This window comes from Rhinolophus sinicus, linkage group LG14, assembly GCF_036562045.2.
Source record: "Rhinolophus sinicus isolate RSC01 linkage group LG14, ASM3656204v1, whole genome shotgun sequence".
Classification (NCBI taxonomy): domain Eukaryota; kingdom Metazoa; phylum Chordata; class Mammalia; order Chiroptera; family Rhinolophidae; genus Rhinolophus; species Rhinolophus sinicus.
This window is the reverse complement of record NC_133763.1, coordinates 52,511,927-52,537,227: the sequence shown is the minus strand read 5'-3', so window position 1 is coordinate 52,537,227 and position 25,301 is coordinate 52,511,927. Positions and strand designations below refer to the sequence as shown.

Genomic DNA, 25,301 nt, shown 5'->3' with positions numbered 1-25,301 from the left:
TTAGTAAGTTTGGTAGTAGAAACTTCCCCAAGAAAGTGGGAAGAGCCTTTAAAAAAATGTGTGTGTGTTTCCCCATCCCTTGCCCAAAATTTCGGGGGAAAAAATTTGCCCTTTTTCTTTTTTGTCTTCCGTTGCATATCAGGGCACCGGGCTGGGGCTGATGGAGCTCACAGGATGGCTCTCCTTTCTACACGTGGCAGGGTCCCACTAACCCTGTGATAGGCCAATCACTGGTCCTTTGGCACCCCCTGCTGACCATTCGCTCCCCATTCAGCTGGGTCTTGCCTATGGGAGTGGCCTGAGCGGTCCGGGGTTGTCAATGGGTTGCCTGGGAGAACCAGATGGCCAGATGTTTGGACAGCAGCTGGCTGGAGCAGAAGCCAGACCTCTCCCTTCCTCTTCAGGATCAAATAACACTGCCCTCGTGATGGGCGGCCCCACAGTGTAAGGAAACAGTTGAGTTAGACTTGGCTCTATCTAGTTCGTCTTCCACTCTGCTGTTAGATGTGTCTTTCTGGTAAATAAAGCTGGTTGCACAGCTTCCTATATTGGCTTCTATGGACTGAATGCTCACTACCGCCCTCCACCCTCACCCCCACCCCGGCCCCCGCGCCACTTTATTGGAGGTTGGGGCCTTTGGGAGGTAAGCAGGTTCGGATGAGGTCATGGGTGTGCAGCCTCCTGCTGGGATTGGAGCCCTTATAAGGTCGCCCTCTGCTGGTAGAAAGGAGTGCTGCTCGCCTGCACGACCGGACCTGGTGTGATCTTGCCAGGTCTATTCCATGATTTGTCCCTGCAATGTCTTCTGTCTCCTGGCAAACCCACTCCAGGTTCAAATATCACCTCCTTTGTGATGTCTCAGGTCCCAGGCACAGGTAAGAGCTTCCTGCTTTTATCGCCCATCGTCGCCCCCCCCCCACAGTCCTCTATACTAGTCGTTATTACACCTTAGTGTAACAGTCTGTTTATAAGCCTGTCCCCTCCCCACTCCCCTTTCTTCCACCCCCTCCCCTGATCCCAGCTGTGAGCTCCTCAGCGTGAGGGACCATGTTATCCGCATCTTTATTTAGCACAGGGCCTGCCACATAACAGGTGTTGAATAAATCTTTGTTGACTGGGTCAACTCACTTCTACACTGTGGAGGGCTGTGGGATAAAGGACCGAGTGTGGGTACCTCCAGCTCGCATGGGCGGATGGCTGGGGGCAGGCAGGAGAGCAGCCACGGGGTTGACTCCAGATCCCAGGACAGACCTGGACGTGAACCCTGGCTCTCTCGTTTCCTGGTTGTGTGTTTTTTGGGAAAGTCACGTATTCGCTCACAATGGCCTCATCTCTAAAATAGGGATAATTACAGAGACCACCAGCGCAGGGTCAGGATTAATGGGAGAAGGTAGGCTAACGTTTAAGAGCCTAGGTACATGTGTTAGTTTGATGGACACATACAAAGTAAAGCACAACAACAAAAAAAGTAAAAATCGTTTGTACCATGAATAGTTTTTTTAAGATTTGTATTAAAAATATAGTTAGCATACAATATTATATTAGTTTCAGGGGTACACCCTAGTTATTCAACATTTATACACCTAAAGAAGTGACCACCGCAAGTCCAGCAACCATCTGACACTGTACTGTGTTCTCACATTATTATTCCTCACGCTGTACATTACGTCCCCACGGCTTATTTGTCTTATACCTGGGAATTTGGACCTCTTATTCCTCTTCATCTTTTCCTCCCTTTTAAATTTTTCAGTTACAGTTGACATTCGATATTATTTTACATGAACTTCAGGTGTACAGCATATAGTTACACATTTATATAATTTAAAAAGTGATTCCCCCTGACTAGTCTAGTACCCACTTGGCACTATGCATAGGTATTGCCATATCATTGACTATATTCCCGATGCTTTACTTTACGTCCCCACGACTATGCTGTAACTATCAGTTTGTACTTCTTAATCCCTTCACCTTTTTCACCCACCACCCCAATCCCCCTCCCATCTGGCAACCATCAAAATGTTCTGTGTGTTTATGAGTCTGTTTTGTTTATTTTGTGTTTTAGATTCCACATATAAGCAGAAACACATTGCATCTGTCTTTCACTGTCTGACGTACTCCACTCAGCACAATACCGTCTGGGTCCATCCATGCTGCTGCAGATGGCAAGACTCTATTCCCTTCCTTGGCTGAGCAATATTCCACTGTATATATGTACCACCTCCTCTTTATCCATTCTTCTATTGACAAACATCCAGGCTGCCTCCATATCTTGGCCATTGTAAACAATGATGCAATGGACATATGGATACACATGTCCCCTTGAAGTAGCTCTTTGGGTTTCTTCGAATAAATACCAGGAAGTGGGATTACTGGGTCCTTCCTCGTCTCTTGTTATAGCCTTTGTCTGGTATAAGTATTGCTACCCAGGTTTTTGGTTTGCTTTTCTATTTCCATGAAATAACTTTTTCCATCCCTTTATTTTCATCTGTGTGTGTCTTTCAATCTGAAGTGAGTCTCTTGTAGGCAGCATATGTAAGAGTTTTGTTATCCATTCAGCCACTCTATGTTTTTGATTGGAGCATTTAATCCACTTACATTGAAAGCAATTGTTGATATGTAGTATTGCCATTTTACTATTCATATATTTTATCTCTCCCCCCTCCCCACTTTAAATAAGTCCCTCTAACCTTCCTTGTAATACTGGTTTGGTGGTGATGAACTACTTTTGCTTTTTCTTGTCTGGGAAGCTCTTTATCTGTCCTTCAATTTTAAATGACAGCCTTGTTGGATAGAGTAGTCTTGTTTGTAGGTCCACTTTGAATATTTTCTGCCCATCCCTTCTGGCCTGCAAAGTTTCTGTTGAAAAATCCACCAACAGTCTTATGGGAGCTCCCTTGCAGGTAACTAACTGCTTTTCTCTTGCTGCTTTTAGGATTCTCTCTTTGTCTTTAACCTTTGCCATTTTAATTATAATGTGTCTTGGTGTGGGCCTGTTTAAGTTCTTTTTTTTTTTTTTCAACTCTGTGCTTCTTTGGCTTGTATATCTATTTCCTTTATCAGGTTAGGAAAGTTTTCAGTCATTATTTCTTCAAATAGATTCTCAACCCCTTGTTTTCTCTCTTTTCTCCTTTTGGACCCCAATGATATGAATATTGTTATGCTTGATGTTATCCCAGAGGCCTCTTAAAATACCCTCTTTTTAAAAAAAATTCTTTTTTCTTTTTGCTGTTACAATTGGGTGTTTTCTACTACCTTGTCTTCCAAATCACTGATTTGATTCTCTGCTTCATCAAGTCTTCTGGTGATTCCTTCTAGTGTATTCTTCATTTCTGACTGGTTCTATTTTATGGTTCCTATGTCTGTTTTTATGCTTGCAATTTCTCTGTTGAAGTTCTCACTAAGTTCCTTGAAAGTCCTTATAACCATTGTTTTGAACGCTGCCTCTGGTAGTTTGCTTGACTCCATTTTGTTTATTTATTTATTTATTTTGAGTTTTCTCCTGGTTTTTCATTTGGGACTTACTTGTTTGTTTTCTCATTTTGGCTGCCTCTCTTTGTTCCTATGTATTAGGTAGGGTTGCTATGTTTCCTAGTCTTGACGGGTGGCCTTATGCAGTAGGTGTCCTGTGGGGCCTAGTCACAATCTCCCTGGTCACCTGAGCCGGGTGCTCCAGGAGTGTCCCTTGTATGGGTTGTGTGTGCCCTCCTGTTTGCTATTGGCATGTCAGTGGGTGGGATTGACCCTCAGGCTGACTGGCTGTGGGATTTGGCCACGTCCACAGCTTATGGGCTACTGTGCAGGGGGCTTATCTCATGGAGCAGGATTTGCCCCAGCAGGTTCTGGTACATGTTGAGACCTCCCTTTGTGTGTGCCGTTTGTGGGGCTAATTGGGTGGTGCTCTGCTGTGGTCTGAAGCTAACCTCCAAATATATTGGTTCTGGGGCCACTTGGGAAGGGCTCCAGTCCAGGTAAGGACCTGGTAGGAGCTACAAAGCAGTCCACAGCTGGTCACTGCCTGTGCTGTACCAAGGATGGATGCCACCAGTACTGGGTCTGGGGTAGCTCTGCAAAAAGCCAGGACACTCTGAGGCCTGGTGCCACCTGCCAGCTCTCATAAGGTTTAGCAGCTGATAAAGCCTCCTGCTGTACCAAGTTGGGTAAGGAGGGTCTCAATGAGTCGGCAGGGTTGAGCATTGGAGCTCAACAGGCCAATCGGATTCAGATTTTGCCTGTTGGGGGCGGGCTCAACACAGGAAAGATGGCACCCGCCTGCAGGCTACATGCGAGGAGGACCCCTCACAGGAAAATGGGGACTGTCCCTCCAGTGCTTGCCTCGAAGTTACACAACTCAGTCTCTCACCAGTGAGTCCGTGCAAGGGCAATTTAAGAGGACAGCTGGGTTTTCTGCCGCCTTCTGTCCCACCTGGATGGTCAGAATCCCTACTGTTTTTCACAGCCAGATGTTGTGGGGGCTTCTCTTGCAGGCACCAGTACTCTGAGCTGGGGAGCCTGGTGTTGGCCTGGGGTCCCTCGCTACTCTGTTGGGAGCTTCTGTGGCTGAGATATCTCTCCTGATTTTCACTGTCACATGCAGGTATGTGGCTGGTTCTGTGTCTCCGCCCCTCCTAGCAGTCTCAACATGGCTTTTTCTTTATAGTTTTAGTTATAGGAGTTCTGTTTGACTAGACCATAGGTGGTTCTCCAGGTTGATTGTTCTATAATTTAGTTGTAATTTTTATGTGTTCACGGGATGAGGCAAGAACCGTGTTTACCTACTCCTCCATCTTGGATCTCCTTCCTTATTTCCTAATTTATGTGCTTTTGTATAGTCCAGGTTTTCTGTAATGAGGATGGATTACTTTTTGTAATTAATAAAAGAAAAGAAGGTTGAAAACATGAAAGAACCTCTTAAATGTCAGACTGCAACTCTGGGAGGGCAAAGATCCTGTCTGTCTGTCTGTTGGTATTTATTTATTTTTTATTAATTTCAGGTATAAAACAATGTAATAGACATTTATCATTTGTATCCCTCACACAGTGATAAACCCTTCCCCCCTATCTACTACCCCTCTGACATCGCACACAGCCATTACATTTCTACTGTCTCTATTCCTAATGCTGTGCTCCACTTCCTGTAAATATATATAAATATATATAAATATAAATATAAATATAAATATAAATATAAATATAAATATAAATATAAATATAAATATATATATATATATATATATATATATATATATATATATAATTATAGTTGACATTCATTATTGTTCAGCTTCAGCTTCAGGTGTACAGTGCAGTGATCAGGCATCTACATCATCCCTGACGTGGTCTCCCTAATAAGACAAGTGTCCATCGGATACCCTACAAAATCTTTACAATATTATTGATTACATTCCCCAAATTGACTTTCATATCCCCATGGCCATCTAGTGGTTACCAACTGTGCTTTCTAATCTGCTCCCCTTCACCCTTATCCCCACCTTCCCTCCCATCCAGCAACCCTCAGTTTTTCCTCTATGTCTCTGAGACTATTTCTGATTTGTTCATTCATTTATTCTTCCCTTTAGATTCCAGATATAAGTGAGATCACATGGTATTTCTCTTTCTCTGTCTGACTTATTTCACTTAGCATAATGTTCTCTAGGTCCATCCATATTGTTGCAAGTGGTAAGATTTCATTCTTTATGGCTGTGTAATACTCCATTGTATAAATGTACCACAGTTTCTTAATCCAGTTGTCCACCTGTCTGTCTTGATGTCTGTGCTTCTCCAGTGCCGGGGGCAGCCTAGCCCCCTGCAGGTGCTAAGTGAATTGAATGCAGGAAGACAGAGCCTGGGAGAGCAGGCATTTGGGAGAGAAGGGAGGCAGTGATGGGCTTCAGCTCTGATCTGAGTTGGCTGGAAACTTGATCGCGTCCCTGCTGGCCTGTCAGAACCTCCAAACTGTTTTGAGGTCTTTGGATCCTCCAAGCTGGCTTTGGGGGCGTCCTCTTGCTGAGATCCATCAAAGATCCCTGGTATCTGTGTCTACCATAGCCTGTGTGGCTGATTCATGATGTTTTCTGGGGAGCATAGACTGATATAGGCGGAGGTGATGGAATGGGGGTGGGGGTGAAGCATGGGCCACTGGGGTAACAAAGGCACTGGGCCCCTCGGGAAAGGTGAGGTCGGTGGCTGCTCTCATGGGAGGTGGGTGGGGAAGCCACATGCACGCAGGGAAGAGCTTACATGCTTCACAATTTAATAATGGGGCTAATCCCTTAGACAAATCCAACACACCTTGGGAGTGGATCCTCTTTGTCTCAACGAAGTTCAGAGCAGGTGTGACCCCAGCCTATCCTTGGGACCAGCCCGTCCTCACCAGCTGGGAGCCTTCCTACCAGGTTCACCTTCCCTTGCTGCTGGACTGTTGACGGGCAGCCACTCTGTTCCATTGGCTTTCCCTTGGTCAGCCTGAGGAACCAGAAGGAAGGGGATGGCTTTAACCACAGGGTCACCCGCAGGAAGCTCCCAGGCTGAGGGGAGAGAGCTGAGTCCTGCCCTGAGCAGAGACAGCCCCTGTCCCCTGGAGTTGCCAGTCTAATGGTAAGATAGGGCTAGTCTCTGGGTCGGTCAGAGCGAGCCCAACATGGATCTCTCCCTTGCCCGTCCAGTCTGATGCCAAGAAGATAATGAAGTGTCCTTGGCCTTCTGGGAGCAGCAGTTGGAGGGTGGGGTGTGTGTGAGGGGTAGGGACATGCGCCTTCTCAATTCAGAAAGCAGGCAGGACAAGGGTAGTCTCGGGCCATTGCCAAGACAGGCCAGCAGGGGGCAGCAGTGCTTCTTTGGAAGGAGGGAGGGCAGGTGCAGGAGGGAGGGGAAAAGTCGGGAAGTTGGTTCAGATCCAGGGGGCTCTCAGACAGAGGGTGGGGAACGGTTTGGTGGGGGCTGGTAGACACAGAGGTGAGCAAGGTGCCCCCCTGCGTCACATCTTGGCCTCGGGAGCCGTAGGTTGCATGGTTTTCTGGGCTCTGCGCACCAGAAATTCATAGTCGCTGTGTTACGGGATTCCAGGTGGGGGAGGTTGACTTTTCCTCCGCCGCCACCCACTCCTGGTGGCACCTGGTACTGACGAAGAATGCGCTCTTCCAGTGCATTCTGACTTTTCTCTGCTCTCAGATAAGCCGGTTGGCTTTTCTTTCTTGACTGATGAGATCGTTCCCTGAGACGCTCCCTTCCAAATATTTAGCAACGTCATTTACATGCACGAGTGCTTTGTATGGCTTTCACTTGTTGTGTTTTGTTTGGGGTGGAAATTGAGGAAAAGGTTGTCTGTCACGTGTGACTCATGGTATAGGATATTTCATGCGTGAAAACAGGCCCCAGAGGCAGAGATAAACAAGAGGATATAAAGTCTCCTAGAATTTGTAGGAATCTCGGGGAGGGCTTCGAACATATGTGGGGTGAGGGGGATGGAATCCAGACAGGGACGGTCGTAGCAATGGACAGGGAGACCCCTGTTTACAGTTTGGTGACAAATGCAATTCAGGAATTTTCACATACAGATTCCACTTGGGGAAAAATACATAAGACTTAAAATATTTTGAGGTAAGTGCTGGAAAAGTTTGAAACGGCTGGAGATGGTGTTTGTGGTGTGTCAGACCCGTGAACAGCAGATGCCAAGCTGCCCTGATGTGTCAGAGATACTAGCTGTCATTTATGGGACGTGCTGCTTTGGATGATGGCAGGTCAGGCCCGTATTGGGAAGGTTCGGGAGAACGTGTTGTTCCCAAACACAATTGTGAACCTGTCCTCCTTTGAGTCAGAATTGAAACAGGCAGAGCCTGCTCCATAGGCTGGAGAATCTGCAAGCCAGGGTAGTTTCTCTGCTCTCTGTCCTCTGGGGCCATGACTCAGGGAGGAGGGTCCTGGTTTTTGTGACAGGCCATGGAGATTCATGGCAGCGAAATGAAGATGATTGTACTTCTGGCCTGAGCGATATGACGGAGGAAGTAAATCCCAAGCCTTGGTGGGAGGAATTGGTCAGCCGGGGGTGCTGGGGTGAGGAAGGCTGCAGAGAGCCAGCGGGACTTGTTCTGAGCTTGGGAGATGGAGGCCCATGGGTGGGCGAGAGCAGGAGGAAGGGCATGCGTTCAGGGGCACAGCCTGAAGGAGGGCGTGGGTGAGACCCGTCACACCATAGCAGAGCGAGCGGGGGTGGGCTGTGCAAGAAGGCCTCAAATGCAGGACAGAAGGGAGTTAGAACTGTCTGGTCAGAAGCAGTGATCTCAGAAGGAGACAGTTACAGCGGGAAGAGGTCACATTTAGAAGATAGTAGAAATATACTTACATTATTTAGAAGACAGCAGAAATATGACACCCAGCTGCATCTGTGGAAAAAGCCAAACTGGGCACCATCTCTGTCTTATCTCCCTGGACCTCCCTTTGGGATCTGACGATCTGATTCATCTCCTCCAATGACAACAGCTAAAGGAAGAAGGGAGGGCAGGGGACGTTTTCTTCCGGCATCTTTTTCTTACCAAGGCAGGAAACCTTTCTCATAAGCCTCTCAGAAGACTTCTTCCCATCACCGGTTCAGACGGGCCACTTCCAGATACAAAGGAATCTTTGAAATGTTTTTGGCATTTTCAGCCTTTGTCATGGAAGGTGGGTTCGGCCAACACGGAGAAAGGATGGGGAGGGGACTGGTGGATGGTTGGTAAAGACGGGGCCTGCTTTTACCAGAGGACCAAGGGCGATGGAGTGGCTGCCCAGGAGGGGAAGAAAAAAGACCAAGTTCTCGGGGCTTGAAGGAAGAAGAGGGGGAGAGCTGTTAGGGCTAAGAATGGCCTACGTGTTGGGGACCAAAGCATAACCTCGGGTTGAGCTTTGGGTGTGAGGGATGCCCCACCCGAACCGCACCGGTGCTGGGATTTACTTGAACGTGAGATCAAAGCCACCTCAGTGCCTGTTTTTCCTCCTGCTGGTTTCAACCGGAGGACTCACCTTGAACCCCTAGGGTGGAGGCTGGCATTGTACCGTTGTAGCCTCCTCAGTGGGGAAAGCCCCCCGGAGGCCAGGCACTCCTGGAGGAGGGTGGGAATGAACTGGGACCGGCACACTTCTCTGTCCTGACGTCCCGATCAGAACAATTGCCCTTCGCAGCAGCGGGAGGAGATCCGTGCAGATGGGGAAGAAGAGCCCGCCCTCAGCCGATTTCCACCTTTGGGAAGGCGAGTGGCCTGGGCTGGAAATCAGGGGTGTCACTGCGGGGAGGCTTTGGGGGGATGTGAGTATGGATGGGGGTGCTCAGCAGAAAAAAGTCCTGTCAGGGGGGATTCAAGGAATGGACCCAAAGGGCTAGAGGAAGTTTGGGCAGCAAAATAGCAAGGCTCCAAAAGTCAGCCCATTTTCCCACCTCAGGCCTTCCCAGAGCTCCTGTGGGGCCAGTGGGCACTCCTTACTGTCACTGCACCTGGAATGCTGTCCTGGGCAGGGCTGAGCACACAGTTGGAAGGAGGTGAGGTGACTCACCCGAGGCTTAAGATGGGGCTCTTAAAACATGTTTAGGGGTGAGCATGCGTTTTCCTCCAGAACACGACCCCATACACTGGGATCTCCCACCCTGAGGCCCCACCTCAGGGTCTCCTCTCCTTGGCTTGCCAACTCAGGGGTCAGCAAATTGCACAGGTGTTTCCTCTCTCAGGAGTACATAGAGCCCCCCACACCCCTAAAAAAGGCTCCTGGGTCGGGGTTCAGGAGCCCTGAGTTGAGACTTGGTTCTGTCCTCGCCAGCAGTGTAGACTTGGGCGAGTCACTTGATCTCCGCCAGCCTCCATCTTATCACCTGTAAAGCAGCAGCCAGCGTCCTGGGCTGTAGGGGGCCTGACTCCAGCTGGACCCACCGCTCAGCCTGTGAGCTGCGTGGCTTCAGACAGACTGGCCTGTTGGTGCCTGGCTTCCTCACACTGGATTGTTTCGAGTTAGAGCGGTGCCTCGCACGCGGTTGGCACTCACTGAACGGTAGCTCGCCCCCTCTTCCTGCTGAGTTCTTGTTCCGAGTCTTCAGCCGTCTCCAGCCATCTCCACCTGGGAGTTGTGCTAACTTCGGCCAGGAGCAGGGTTAACAGCAGCAGCCACAGCAGTGACAAACCAACACAAAACGGGTCACAACACATTCAGTGTTTAAGAGGGATTAACATTTAAGTGTGGAGCTGGCTGGGAACCAGATAGAGTTACATCACCATTCTGACTATTGTCATGGGACTAAATGGGATTAAGAGGGTTTGTAATCGTGAAAGGCGATGGGGACAGATGTAAGAATTAATCTCCAGGAACGAGGCCCAAATGGTGGCCTTTCAGACAAGGTGATGGTGATTGAGTGCATTCTCTGCCTGGCGGAGATGGAGGAGGAAGGTGGGGCGGGGTGAGGAAATGGGGAAGCAGCTCTGGGCCCCTCTGTCAGCCGTGTTCTCCACCCAGCTGCACTTGGCCTGGTGGGTTCTGCACCTTCTCATCTCTGGGCCCAGAAGAAAAAGGACAACTGGACTTTTAGGGTCAAGGGAGAACTTCCATGAATTTCAAGTTTCGATTTTAGAGCCGTCGGGTTTGGCAGTTTCACTCTAGTGGTTGAACACCCCCATTCATGTCCTTGAACTCTGATTATGAGTTACTCTCTTGCCCCCTCCCTCCAACTGCCACCCACTGCCACTTCTGCTACTGTGGCACCGTGGCTCCCAAAGAGGGTAGCATGAGACAGAAAAAGAAGCATAGTTACCGTAGGTAGCAGAGTCCAGCATTAAGAGCATAGACTCTGGAGCTAGACTGTCTGAGTTCAAATCCAGGCTCTGCCATTTACTACCTGTGAGATCTTGGGCGAGTTACTTACCCCCACTGTGCCTCAGTTTCCACATCTGTAAAGTGGGGTTAGCCATAACAGTTCCTACCTCTTCAAGTCGCTGTCAGGATTACATGAATTTGTATATCTACAAAGACTTAGGATAGCACCTGGCACTAAGTAAACCCATAAGTGTTAGCTCTTTGTGTCCTTGGAAGCCCCTCCCAGAATGCTGTCCCACTGGAGGCTGACATACTGTTTCTCAACAAATCTAGCACAGACCTGGATTTCAGCTGTTGAGAAAGGTGGCTGTTTCCTCAGAGGAGCTCCAGGTGAGGTCACTTGGCTGGGGTTGGGGTGCCATGTTGCATGACGGAGCCGTTTCTTTATCATTGATGATATTCTCTGTTCATTAAGATGACCCCCCCCCCCCCCATCTCCCATGGGAATCAAGGTGACCCAAGGAGCTGTGGTTTCCCATTTCCCGTCTCACACCTGGGCAGACTCTCTAGCGCTATTTTAATTGGCTCTTTCCTTAGACGTAGATGGAGTTGAATGGGAACCTGATGACATCATAGCACCTGTCATTGCTGCCACAATCCCACCGCACATCAAACTATTGAGGGCTCCCTCTGTGCTAGGCGCTGTCTAAGCATCGCCTTGTTTAATCCTGACCAACTCTGCGAAGTGAATATTACTATCCACACGTCACAGGTGAGGAACCCAAGGGTCAGAGAAGTCACTTGGCAAGGCCACATAGCTAGGGAGTAAAGGAACTAAAATTCAAACCTATGTCTGCTTGCCCCCCCCGCCCCCCCGAGGCCGGTGCTGTTTGCCGTGAGATCACACCCACCAGCCCGGGGACAGTGTCCCCACGTCGTTTCATCACACAAAGCCCTTATGTCATGAGCCTGGCACTTGACACATGTGATTTTAATACAGTGAAGACATTGGTACATCTGGGCTTGCTTCCAGAGTCTGCCTGCTTTCCAGAATGTTCTTATTGTAATTTCTATAAAATGTTCAAGCCCTTGCATCAGAGGCCCAACTCCGGGTTTCTTCTTTCCTGGTGACTCGGTGGGAGGGGTGTGTCGTCCTGTCCACACAGATGTCAGGTTCACCACTCTGACTCCCATCATTTGGGAAGGGCTTCTAGCTCAGCGCTGTTGGCGTTTTGGGTGGTTAGCTCTCGAATGGGGGCAAACACCCCCATGCTTTAGATGAGATTTGCCTGCTACTTGCTTTTACCTCTGAGACAGAGAAGCAGGTAACTCCTTCAATAAGATGTACACAAATTGATTCCTAGGTAGAAGCCCCCAAGACTGTTATGGATAGTTGGACGAGACCTCATCTACTATGGTCCAAGAAAAGGGGGCGGACACACACACACAATAACAAATAACACAATGAATGTTCAATTACCCCCCAGCTTAACATGTAAACCATTACCAATGACCTAAATGTAAGAGCTGAAACTATGAAACTCATAAGAAGACATGACAGGGCGGAGCTTCACGACATTGGTTTTGACAATGATTTCTTGGATATGACACCAAGAGCTCATGCAACAACAACAACAACAAACAATAGATAAATTAGACTACATTAAAACTGGTATCAAAGGACACAATCAAAAGAGAGTGAAAAGGTAACCCATGAAACGGGAGACAATATTTACAAATCACATATCTGATAGGGGGTTAGTATCCCGAGTATATAAAGAAGTCTTGTAATTCAACAACGACAAAACAAATAAAACATGGGCAAAGGACTTGAATAGACATTTCTCCAAAGAAGATATGCAAATCGTCAACATGCATATGAAAAGGTGCTCCATTATCATTAATCATAAAGGAAATACAAATGCAAATCCAAACCACAGTGAAATACTACCTCATACCATAAGGATGGCTAATCTACAAAAACAAGAAAAACCAAGTGTTCATTAGGATGTGAAGAAATTGGAACTCTTACGCTCTGTTGTCGGAATGTAAAATGGTGTTACATTATTTATTTCCGTGTTAGTGTGTAGGAGTTATTTCTCTAGCTCAGCTATCTGTGTCACACATATTTTCTCCCAGTCTATGACCTGTATTTTTTCAGTGGTATCTTGATGGACATAAATTTTAAATTTAAATGTAGTGAAGTCCTTTCTTTTTTGGGTTGTGTCCTTTCTTTTTCTCTTTGCTTAAGAAAACCTCACTGCCCTGTAGTCCTAAAAAAATCTTTTCCTCTATTTTCTTTTAAAAGCTTTAAAGTTTTCTTTTTTATGTTTAAGTTTTTGTATATTATGTGATGTCGATGGAATCCAGTTCTATTGCATTTCTCCGTTGGGATCATTAATTATTCCAGCACCACTCATTGGCTAGACTGTCACTTCCCACTGATTTGCAGTGTCCCTCTCTCACAGATCAGGTTTCCATTCGTGTGGGTGTCCGTTTCTGGGGTCTCTGTTTTATTCTGCTTCTCTGTTTGGGGGTCATTACTTCAGTTTCTTAATGATTACTGCTTTATAATAAGTCTTCTCTCTGGTAGGGGTGCCCACTGTCTTGAACCCCTCCTTCAAAATTACCTATGCTTTTCCATATACATTTCAGAATTGGTGTTTTTCTTTTTAGGTTGATTCCTAGGTATTAAATTTGTGATCTAGAACAAATGGCATTATTCATTTCCCCCCAACTATGCCTAGTATTTATACAGCTGCCCTGCACCTTGCGGGGTACACTGCACTTATGTCTGCAGCCATGCAGTTGTGAGGTGCCTCTGCTCTCCGGCGGAGGGGGGCCTGCTGGAGGAACGGAAGTCCTGCATGTGACATTGGCTAGGAATGGCAGTGTGGTGAAGGGCCAGGGGTGGGGAGAGAGATATGGCAGTGAGCGTCCTGGATGAGAGCTGGAGAGATTTTTGTGTTGAGCCAGTGGGGTTTCGGGGAGAGGCAATGGCTTCTGGTAAAAATTTCTGGAAAGATTTCTTTATGGTACTTTGGTTAAATCCCAGGTTGAGCCCTTTAAGAAAACCGATAGCTGCCCCTGTGGTCAGATTTTTGTCTCCTTTGACTGTAGCTACCTGCAAATCCGGCCACGTTGGTGAGGTGGGGTGGTGAGGAAGAGTCAGTGCTAATCGGATTAGACCAGGCACTGAGAAGCTTGCCAATCATTGCTGATTGAGTGAGCCCCTGTTTGCCAGTCCTGGAAAGCTGGCTGCTTGTCTTCTTTCTTTGCTGGAGTGATGGGGTCTTCCTCCCCACAACCTTTGATCCCTGAGGAGCTAGGATGAGGGCACTGTCTCCTTTCCTGGGCATTCTCTACCTGGAGGCCTGAAGCAGGGGCTAGGAAGGGTCAGAGGCAGAAGAGGTCCCCAGGGACCCCCCAGTCTGAGTGGGGAGCCTGAACCCTGTCCTGAATAAGCTGTCAGCTGAGGAGGGACACAGCCCACTCCTGAGGACCACCCAGGGAGCACTCTCACCTTCCAGGCCATCTGGTCGGAGAGAGAAGACAGCCTCTGCTGAGAAGGCATGAGACGAAACAATCTGGGCAGCAGGGCTCTGAGATGGGTGTAGGGTGGGGGCCGGATGTCATGAGTAGAGCTCCTGTAGGGGGCAGAATGTGTGGTGGGGAAAGGCTTGAGCAAGGCCTGGCTGGGAGACATATGTAGAGGCAGGAAGGGGCTGAGACTGGGCGGCACAGTGGCAGATTGTGCTGAGGCGGTAAGATCCTTGAACTCACCTGCTTTGGTGCCAACATCCAAGTACTAACCTTTCACAAGAACTTCTCCCAAGTAGGGCAGGGCCTATGGCATGGCAGGTGTAGCCAAGATGCTGGGCTGCACGCAATGGTGTGGAGGGCCAGGTTTCTGATTCCCAGGGTGAGGAGGGTTTTAAGAAATGCTTAGGGGTGCCAGTGGTTTCTCCAGAGTCCTTCTTCCTACAACAGAGCTGAGGAGGAGGGAGAATTGCTCGTTGGACCCCTCCCATCTCTCCTTTCAGGACCTCCATCCAATCCCCTCCGCACCCCCAAACCTGGTGTGTCTTTCCCAGGGCCTTGCTGTCACCTGGATGCTAATTCATCTGCACCAAGTGTCAGCAGATAATAAAGGAATATTTATATTTTAATGATTTAGTTAATTCAGCAGAGTGACTTTGATCTCACTCTGGGGCAGACCCTGTGCTGACTGTTGGTTGGTTATACAACCAGGAATAAACAAGATACTCTTCCTATAGACACCCTGTCCGCTGCCCCCAGGAGTCTTTACTAGAGGGCGGGGTTTCAGGGAAGGTCCTCCCGACAGATACCTAACACACAGCTTAGCCAGGAAGGAGGGGGGGTGGAAGAGTGTTCTGGGCATGTGGAATAGCACGGGTGCCTCTGCTGGGGGAAGAACATGGCCTGTGATGAAGGAGCCGGAGGAGGCCAGAGCAGCTGGAGTGTGGTGGGGGCGGGCGGGCAGGGGGAAGAGAGACCCGAGCCTGGAGGCCAGGGGCCAGATCGCCCAGAGCTTTGAACGGTGTGGAGTTTGTACTTTCCTCAAAGAGGGATGGGAAACCCGGACATCTTTTTTCTGTAGGGGAGGGACCAACTCATTCTGGTTTGCTGGGGACGGTCAGATGTTGGCAATGAAAGTCCTGTGTCTGGGAAACCCTTCAGTCCCCAGCAAATTAGAATGGGCTTGATTGATTGGGTTTATATTTCAAAAAAGTCATGCTGACGGAAGGATGAATAATGGGATTGAAAAGGGCAAGAGGGGGTGAGAGATAGCACTTCAGAAACTGGGGGAGAGAAGTGGGTAAAAAAACATCTAGTCTTTATTCAAGTTTGCTATGCGTTAGCCGCTCTGCCAAGCGCTTTACATTCGTTATGCTATTTAATATTCAAAGCAAGGCTATAAGCCAGGTACAATTTTCATTTTGATAAATGAGGAAAAGGCTTAGGGAGGTTGGGTAATTTGTCTGTGGTCAAACTTCTTGCGAGTGGTAGAGCGGGGTTTGAACCTAGAAATCTGACGTCAGTACTTGACACTACACTGAACTACCATGAGGGCAAGTGTTATATCTGTGCCGATAAAGAGAAGACTGACTGAAAGTCTGTACAAAAAGCAGGTGGACGCCAGTCGCCTTTCCCACCTCTGCAGACCGACCCTAAAGGAAGACCCCAAACACAGCTGAGGGCAGAGGTGGGGCACTGAACCCTGGGATCAGGTAGAAGTCTATTGATTGGATGGTGAGACCATCTCAGCTCCTTCCTCTACTCACTTTCAAGAACACTGGAAAATTCCTTTCTGGGGAATTGAGCATCTGAGATGGTCCTCCATAAAACAACTCAGTCCGATCACGCTATGGCGAAGGTCACTGACTGACAAACCCTGCCCTTTAGACAGAGCTCCCAATAGTTTTTAGTGCCTCATTCTTAAACAGGAGAAGATAGCTGAGGATCACCAGATGTTTAAGGTTTTCCTTAAAATCCTAAGAAAAAAAACCCAGATAAAGAAATAAACAGATAAAAAGCAGTGGGGAAAAAAAGTCAGTGTAGGGAATAGAAGAAAACTTTACAAGAACAGTATTTTCAGAAAGTTAAGCTGTTGAATTTGTGACAGAAGGATAGAAGGAAATTTTTAAAAGAACATTCAGAGAACAGGATCTTAGAAATCACAAAATAAACTTGCTTCTGGGTTTCCCCCATTGTTGGTAAAGTAAAAATTCGATATAACCATTAGAAGAGAAAATTGAACAGAAAGTAGAATTTAAAAAAAAAAGAAAAACCAACAAAAATATAGAGAACAAGAGAAAAGAAATAAATAGTAGAGGATCAGGGTTGGAAGTCCAAGAGTGGAGAGCGGACCAAGACAATGGAGGGAAGAAAATGATTAAAGAAATGATACAAGGGGGCCGGCCCGGTGGCTCAGGTGGTTGGAGCGCCGTGCCCCTAGCGCCGAGGTCGTCAGTTCGATTCCCACATGGGCCAGTGAGCTGTACCCTCTACAGCTAAGATTGTGAATAACAGCTCTCCTTGGAGCTGGGCCGCTGTGAGCGGCCGGAGGTCAGCGTGAGATGCTGTGAGCGGCTGACTGACAAAAAAATAATCAATTGTAAGGGCAGAAAAATATTTTCAGATATTCAAGGTCTTAATGTTACCTCCTAAGAACCCTTCCTTGGGAAGTTCCTGGGGGATGTGCTCTCTCAAAACAAGGGAGTAAACCAAGAAAGAGGAAGGCATGAAATCCAGGAACAAGGTGGTGTCATACAGGGGAAAGGCAAAAGGAAATCCTAGGATGAAGGTGCAGGTAAGACCTAAGAAGATGGCCTTGCAAAAGATCTAGAGAGAAATGAGTCCAGATTGGAGTAGGATTATGGAGGACTCCGGGAGAGATGTCTTCAAGTAATAAAAAGAAAGTTGCAGACCATCTAATGTATTAATAGTGAACTGAATCGAGAAGAGATTTATAATTTGGTGGAGAGTTCTAGGAGAAGGTTAGTGGTCGGAAAAGAGAAAACGAGACAAATGAAAAAATATGTCAGCTGTTAACTCCTGAGAAAACAGAAAGTTGCACAAGGAAGAAAATATACTTAAAGCAGATAACATTGCTTACCTGTGAATAGTAGTTACATAGTCGTAATTCTATTATGTATGTCATGAATTCTGTTCTAACAAACTATGCTGTAACTTGACTGGAGAAGTTGTGGGGGAGGGGAAGTGTGTGTGTGTGTGTGTGTGTGTGTGTGTGTGTGTTGTAAAAGAACCACATCTTTATTTTCCAGTATAGGAATTCACTGGCTAGTCTACAAAACCAAAAAAAAATCATCCAATAGAAATAGAAGTCTATTATTTAGAAATATAGAAGTAAATACAGAAAGAAATGGCCACAGGATTGAAAGTGGTTGCCTCAGGGACGGGAACGTGAGCGTGGGGAGAGAGAAGGGGAGGGCTGATATTCGCCTTGTAGACGTGTTTGACTTTAACATTACGTACATGTGTAACTTGACTTACAAAGAACAGTTCTGGAGGGAGCTGTGGGCCTGGGAAAAAAGGAGAAGGGTTTTAGGTAGAGGGTATATAGTAGCTACCTCAGAGGGCAGAGCAGAAGGGGTGCGAGTGGGGTGAGGAACAGGTTTATACTGCCCTGCTGGGGTGTGTGAGATGGGAAAGGGTGTGGAGGTGGGTCAGGGTGAGGGAGAGGGATGCAGAGGAGTGAGCCCATGCAATGGTCTGGGACCCAGGAGAGAGAGCAAGGCCTGGGTTTCCTGGGTCAGAATTTAGAGTCTACAGAGCTCAGCTGTGGCCTCTTGCTTTGGGTGGGGTGGGGTGGGGCAGCTGGCTTGGTGACAGGAGACAGCAGTCAGAGAAGACAGAGAAGCAGATTTTTATTTTGGGAGGGTGGTTGTGGGAGGTGGGACCAAACCAAGTTGGTTCTGTACTCCAACCTGTGCGTGATTCTGACGTGAAGGGCCTCAGACCCCTGGGTGGGCTGGCATGGGATGAGGCAGCTGAGAAGGAGGCAGGTGCAGTCCCAGGGTGGAGGCGCTGGGGGCAGGGGAGGCCCTGAGGGGGCTGGGCCTGGGCTGGAGGAAGAGGACACAGGGGGACTGCACGAGGAGGGGTGGGGAGCGTCAGCTCACTGTAGCCACATCATTCATTCACATAAATGTGTCCCAAAGGGTCTAGAACCATGTCTGGTACAGAATAGGTGCTCAGCGAATATCTGTTGAATGATTGCATTCCCACAAATTGCTGTAGTGGTGCTTTCCAGTGTGCCCTCTAATTGTTGGTCCTGTCTCTATCGGAATAAATATCTGCCTAGAGAGGAGATGCATTCACTAAATGTGATGTTTTTAAAAACTTGTTATGTCCTGGGAACCATTCTAGCGTTTGGGGATATACAGCAATGAACGAAATAGATAGAGATCCCTGCTCTGACCTGGTGTTATGTCTCTGAAAAAGTAGACGAGATCAAAGGGCTTAGCTCACTTCATCCTCTCAGCATTACAGAGGAGATCCTGCTAATTCCCCTGGCTTACAGATGATGCAGCTGAGACAAAGAGAGGTTAGGTAACGTGCTCAAGGTTACACAACTCACACCCACGTGGCTGGGATTTGAACTTGGATGTCTGGGCTGCAGGGCTGAGGCACTCCTGCCACCGCGCTATATGCCTTTGCAATCTTGCTCACCTTCCCGAAGGGGAAAAGGGAGGGGAGTTTCTAACACAAACCAGCCACAGACTCCGCACTGTGGCGCCCTGTAGGGGAGAGAAAGACTGTGCACCTATCAGTGGGATGGGGAGAAGGGCTGGGTGGGGAGTGGAATTGCTGGGCCCCTCAGCTGCTCGCTCCAGAGATGTGCACAGCCCTCTTGCTACAAATCAAACCCTGATCTTTACTCCTGCTTCTCCACTGTGTTGGGGGAAATGGGCACATGCCTTAGAAAAAAAAAAGCAACTCAGCGCGATTTGTATGGATAGAATTTGGGAAAAGGTGAGAATTCAAGGGGCAGCTGTCGGCGCTGACAGTATTCTAAGGGCGGGATTCGGTGTGGAGAGCAGCACAGTTTATACTTTTCATGGTAATTTCATTGTTTGCCTCCAGCTGATTTACACAAGTGCTTAATTGGGGAGCTCACACTGATGAGTAGGCTGAACGAGGGACGCGGCCCGTGTCCTGAGAATAATCCAGGAAGTCAAGTTCACCGCAGGGCTGAGCTCTGGCCTCAGAACAGTTGGGGTTGCTTCGCATTGTTTGGTTGACATTAATCTTTCCAATGAGTTGCTGTTACACCCTGTGGAAGCTGAAATTGCACTGCCACCGCCCAGTTCTGTAAACGGGGTCGTGGCCGGTGAGGGGAGAATGTCACTCCGTGTTTCCTCCAAGCAAACCTGAATCTTTTGGCAGTTATCATACAACCCCCTATGTGTAAATAGTACTTTCTACCTTCCCAGGTGCTTCCACAGCCATTATCTCTGTGAGGCTGGTAATTCATCTCGCCATTTGGCAGAGGAGAAGACAGACTTCTCAGAGACAAAAGAAATATGGATTTTGCCCGGTGTCACACAAACAGAACCTGCTCTCTTGGTCCCAGGGCCATTGTGTTAGCACTAGTCCCTCCATCGCCCGGCCAGCCTAGCTGGCAGCCACAGTCCCATTCCCTGTGACTGTGAGACCCCAGAGATCCCCCTCTCCCCTTCTGCCATGTGAGGACATAGGGAGAAGACAACCGTCTATGAACCAGACACCAAATCTGCCAGTGCCTTTACATTGGAGTCCCCAGCCTACAGAGCGGTGAGAAATAAATGTTCGTTGTTTGAGCCGCCCAGTCGAGGCTGTTTTTGTAGAGTTGACCAAATGGACTAAGAGAGGTCCTCACAGCATCCGAGTCCGCCTCTGATTCCTCAGGTGCGAAGCCCGTGTGCAGTATCTGCAAAGCGAGGGGAACTGCCTGTAGTAACAGGTCGTGAGCCTGTGTCAGCTCACCAGCTCTGTCAGCAGCTAGGCAGTGAGTGTGATCTCGGGTGAATCAACCCCTCCCTGTGCCCCAGTGTGTTTATCTGTAAAATCAGGGTGTTGGGCTACACCCGTCCCAGCTCAGAAGTTGATACGATGAGTCTCCAGTCATGGGGAGCCGCTGGGGAAATACCTTCAATAGGAGCTGGGTTCACAGCCAACACAGGATGACCAGCATTCACTAACCTGCTTTCCTGCTTGATTTTTATCAACATCCTGGGCTTGGGGTTTACCAAAATTCCCAGGGAAGTACTTGGAGGCCGGCTCAGTTGTTCTGATATTCCCACTTGCCCCTAGCTTTGGGGTCCCTTAGCTCTTTGTCCTGGCCACATTCTTCCTTGTTCTAGAAAGAGGTCAGTCCACGGATTCTCATTCTCCCCACGTGACTGTGAAAGTCACATCTTCAGGAGGGTCCTGGGTCTTTTCTCCGACCGAGTCACCAACATGCGGGTTTTATTCTCTTTGGGAAGACCTTTTGAGTCTGTTGTCAACTGTGCACACTCATGACCCGGGTGAAAAGAGGGTGCTTTTGTAGGGAGTTCTTTGGGATCAAGGTGCCATTGTTAGTTTTCTTTCCCTGGACCCAGCCCAACCTAAGTACTAACCAGTATCACGTGGTATAATCACGTACACGCATCTCCATAACAACCTGCTTTCCCGAGTCCAGATGAGGCTGACCCACTTGAAAGCCCGGTGTCTGGGAAACCCCTCAGTCCCAGGCAGAAAGGACAGTTGCTTCTCCTATCAGACCTTAGAAAGCTTAGGCCTTTGATTTGACTGATTGAGAGGCGAGCAGAGGCAGCTGTGGTTGACAGAAAGGCATCTAATCCCTCTACTGGGTCAAGAAGCTTGGGATGCATTTCGTCTGGAAGGAATAGGGGTTATGACCTCCCTTCAAAGCTTCACTTTTCTTCTTAGTGTTCCTAGAATGTTTATTCCTGCTCACACTCACGCACGACAGGAGGCAGTCAGACCACTGAAGTGCTAGTTGTGTTGGGAGGGGGCTGCACCAAAGTGAGCCGTGGTGCTGGTGTGTATGCGTGTTTGTGTGCACGCGTGTGCACGAGTATGTGTGTTGGGAGGAAGAGTTCCAGGAATCTCGGGGGGCCGGTCCTTCATGGACCAGTGTCACATTCCTAGGACTGTTGCTTGCTGGGTACATCAGACACCAACCCTGGCTTTCCAGACGGTTGGGGAGATTTTGCTGCCAGACCTGAGCGTACAGTTGGAGAGGACGTGCAGTGCTGGGCTGGAGACCTTTCTCCTGTGTTGTTCACCACGCATTGTCCCAACACCCTGCCTCCAGAGCCCTGCATGCTCCCACAGTCCATAGGACGCCAGCTCTCTGCCTCCTCTGTGCATAGCAAGCGTCACTGCCTTCCCCTGCGTCACCCCAGGGACCTCAGGGGGCTCAGCGGTCCCAGCTCCCAGGACAGGGCCTAATATTGTGCCCAGCCAGCACTGCATGTCACTCCGGGCATTACTTAACCTTTGTTCTCTGTGGAGCAACACGAATGATATTGTCCCAAGATGTGCAAGGGGGGTGGCCCTGCTACTCCCCCTCATTAATTCAGATCAAAATTAAAAATAAATGTGGCTCAGCTCTCAGCACTTTCCTCCCACCTCTTACACCCTCCTGCTCTCAGATCCTTGCCGACCTGTTTTATCCATCAACCACCTTATTCTCCCCTCGCAGACTCACGCCTTGTGGCACAACGCACAGATTATTATTTTGTCACAAACATGAGTAACAAACATGAGCAACACTCATGAGAAGTTTGTGATGGTTTGATTGGTTTATTTCACAACATCCAACATGATGGGGCACCGGTTGTCAGGTCTGCTGAAAATGATGAAGGAGAATTCATTTCTTGGGATCCATGTGGGTTTTGTGAGTGCAGGTCTTGCTGGGGCTGAGGCTGGGCGAGATGGCAGGACGGGAAGGGCCCACGGGCACCGGTGGCCCGATCCTGAACTTGGGGGTCCCTCCCTCACTTACCTCCCTCAGAGTGACATCATGGTGACCAGATAGGATGAGCAAGAAGGGGCTGTTACTCTGGATCTTGGTGAGACACATGCTTCAAAGATTCGGGGACCTGCTGCTCTAGTTCAGTTTTTAGGGGTCCAGTGATCAGGGGGTGGCCTGGGGTAGCCCATCCAGAATAGAAGACAAATTGCTGCATCTTGCTTCCCCCACTACAAACAAGGAAACACGTGGCTGGTAGGCCTCGCTGGGTTCTGGAGGCAGCACGTCCCACGCTGGGGAATCTCGCTCTGGGCCATATACTGTGGGATACTGAAGGCCGCCAGGTCTGAGTGGGCCAGGGTGAGGGGCCTGTCTGCGGGGGCCAGGAGTGCGGAGGGCGGGGGTCCGGGCTACAGTGCGAGCAGGTCACATGCCACTTGGGCCATCTGATCTGGCAGATCCTAAGATATTAGAAGTTTCAGAAGTGGGGAAAGACGATGGTGCTGATGGGAGAACAGCAAGGCTGGTCCTTTGGATTCTGGAATCATGCTTTGCCATCCACAGCAGAGAATTCTATGCTTTTTGGGAAACAGCCCCTGTCACGTTCTTGGGCCTTGTTAGTGATGAATGTTGGACCGTGGGGTGATGATGCGGCTGGAACTGCCCACCGTGGGCTATGTTCTATTGGACCTGGGAAGTCATGAAATAGGCCCAGCAGCACCCATCACAAGATAGAAATGGTGCATTCCAGGCTGAGTCTCGGCACCACTGGAGGGCATGACTAGGCTGCATGGTCACACAGCCTAGGACTCCGTGTCTTGGCAGAGCTGCACCACTGCCTCTCCCTCAGCTCAGACTTTTAGCTACATGGGGTGGGGGTTCTCATACGATCAGTTAAAGAGGGGAGGGCCTGAGTTTGGTTTGTGGGTGGTCAGCTCGGGACACGAGTGGCAGCTACATTAGAGCCCCATTCCGGTTGGCCTGGAGAGACAGTCAGACAGAAATTCTTCCTCAGTGTGTAAACATGTGAGCAGTGTACCTTGTCACCCACGAGCTAGTTTCACTTTGGAAAGCAAAGACAGAGGCACAGGCACAGAAATGATGGAGGCTCTGGGGTGGGTGGGGGAGAATGGCACTCACGTGGTAAGCGTTAGGGGGCTGCTGGTGATGAACCAGGGGGTCCCTGGAAGAACTGGGAGGCTAAGAAAAAGGTCCCAGGTGGTGGAAGATGCCAGAGGGTCCCGGGCAAATGACTGTGACAGAGTCCACATCAGAGGAAGTTGGGGGGTGAAGCCGAGGCAGAGATGAGAGTGGGGTCAAGCCCCAGAAGGCTTTTGGCCACTCCCGGGAGCCAGTGAGAGAGCTGGGCAAGGCTGAGGGTGGAGGCCTCCAGGAAACTGTCCGGTTCAAGGCTCATTTCTCTTTAGAATTGCTCTTTCTATTCCTGACAGTTGCAGTGCTGACCTCCAATTCCCCAGAGACCCACTGGTAATTCATTGGTAAATGAGGGTCCTCTCCAGGACAGTTAACCAAGCGACATTGCTCACGGAAGGTTTCCTGACCTCCAAGTCTCCAAAGTCAGACAGAGGTGATAGATAGATCAACCAGATGAGTACAAAGAAGAATCATAAAACCGGACTGGGAGAGAGATACGCGAGCATGTGAATCACGGTGGGCCACAGATCAGGGGCGCTGTCAAGGGCTCGTGAGGGCATGGACTTAAAGCAAAGGAACCTGCTGTTTATTGAGACACACTGACTACGTGAACGCCATGGATGCATAATGATACAGAGACAAAAGGAGGGAGGGAAGGAAGGTGGGGTTGGGGGGGGGGAAGAGAGAGAGAGAGAGAGAGAGAGAGAGAGAGAGAGAAGACTTAACGAATACCAGAATATCATCGGGCGTTGTTAGGTACCAACTCAATACTCTGGAAACTGATAATTAAAGGGAAGGAATTAAGCATTTCTTCCTGCTTCTCTGGTATGAGTTGTATTTCAGAATAACCAAATATCCTAGTCCTGGATGAGAGAACGTTCTTCTATTCAGAAGAATCCTAGATCATGAATGTGTAAAGAATGATATAATTTACGAATCCCCATTTGGAATCTCTAATAAAAAAAACAGTTCCGGCAGCGACGTCAGTGGACGAACCCTTCATCTCTGCTCTAATCTATAGTCTTCTGTTACTTTTACCCGGTCCCTTGGGGCTTGTGATGGGACAAAGGTTTTGGGTGAATGGGCCCCAGGTGGAGCAGGCACTGGCGGGCCAGAGGTCCTGGTGGGAAATTCTGGGCCGGACTGCCATGCTCTGGGAGGCAGGTAGACAGCGAGGGTTCCTGGCCGGAGGCACGAGGCCAGCTCTGAGCCTCACAGAAGATCCTGTTCTTTTGCCCAAATCCACACTTTCCTTGGGTCTTTCTGCTCCTCTGGCTTTGTGACGGGCCGGTGATTAGGGTCTGCCCCTTTGCTTCGTCCAGTGTAACACTCAAGGCGCCAGCCTGCTCTGCTGCCCACTCAGACAGTGCAACGATACTCTAAGCTCCTACCTTAGGAAACTCCACCCCTAGCCCAGTACCGACCGTAAATAGTGGTTCTTGTATTATTAGCTCAGTGCCTGGATGGGCGACCAGAAACCATCTTCCTTCCCAGATCCCCAAAGCTTTAGACATGGTTCCAAGATAGTTTGGCCTGGATGTGTAGCCCAAGGTGACAAAGGCCTCTTTGCCTAAGGCAACAAGGAAAATTCCTAGAGCCCTTCCTTCTTCCGGAAGGTGAGTGATAAGGGAGATGCCGGGGTGTGGCTTGGCGTTAGTCACAATGGCTGCAAACACTGACCCCTTTGCCTGCAAACAGGGCTGAAGTGAAATTGGTCCCTGGGCTCTGTGTCCGGAGGCTCATCCCCTCCTCATTCCTGAAACACTCCGGACTGTCCCAACCAGGTCCTGCCCTGGGCCCTTCCATACACCTCACCAGAAAGCGTGACTGATCCCTGAGCAGCGAACCATCTCAAAGGACAACAAGACAA

At 49.0% G+C, this 25,301-nt stretch overlaps 1 protein-coding gene across 3 annotated transcripts in view; it reads left to right on the top strand.

Annotated features, from left to right (window-relative positions):
* LOC109435383 (protein S100-A7) overlaps positions 1 to 25,301 on the top strand; it is a 36,579-nt gene that overhangs the window by 6,241 nt on the left and 5,037 nt on the right. Inside the window, exon 2 of one of the 3 annotated variants that reach the window (XM_019713220.2) lies at positions 4,485 to 4,594. The exons of the other annotated variants lie outside the window; for them this stretch is intronic. The gene's annotated coding sequence lies outside the window, so the exon portion shown is untranslated. The remainder of the gene's footprint in view (positions 1 to 4,484; positions 4,595 to 25,301) is intronic. 3 annotated transcript variants of the gene reach the window in all.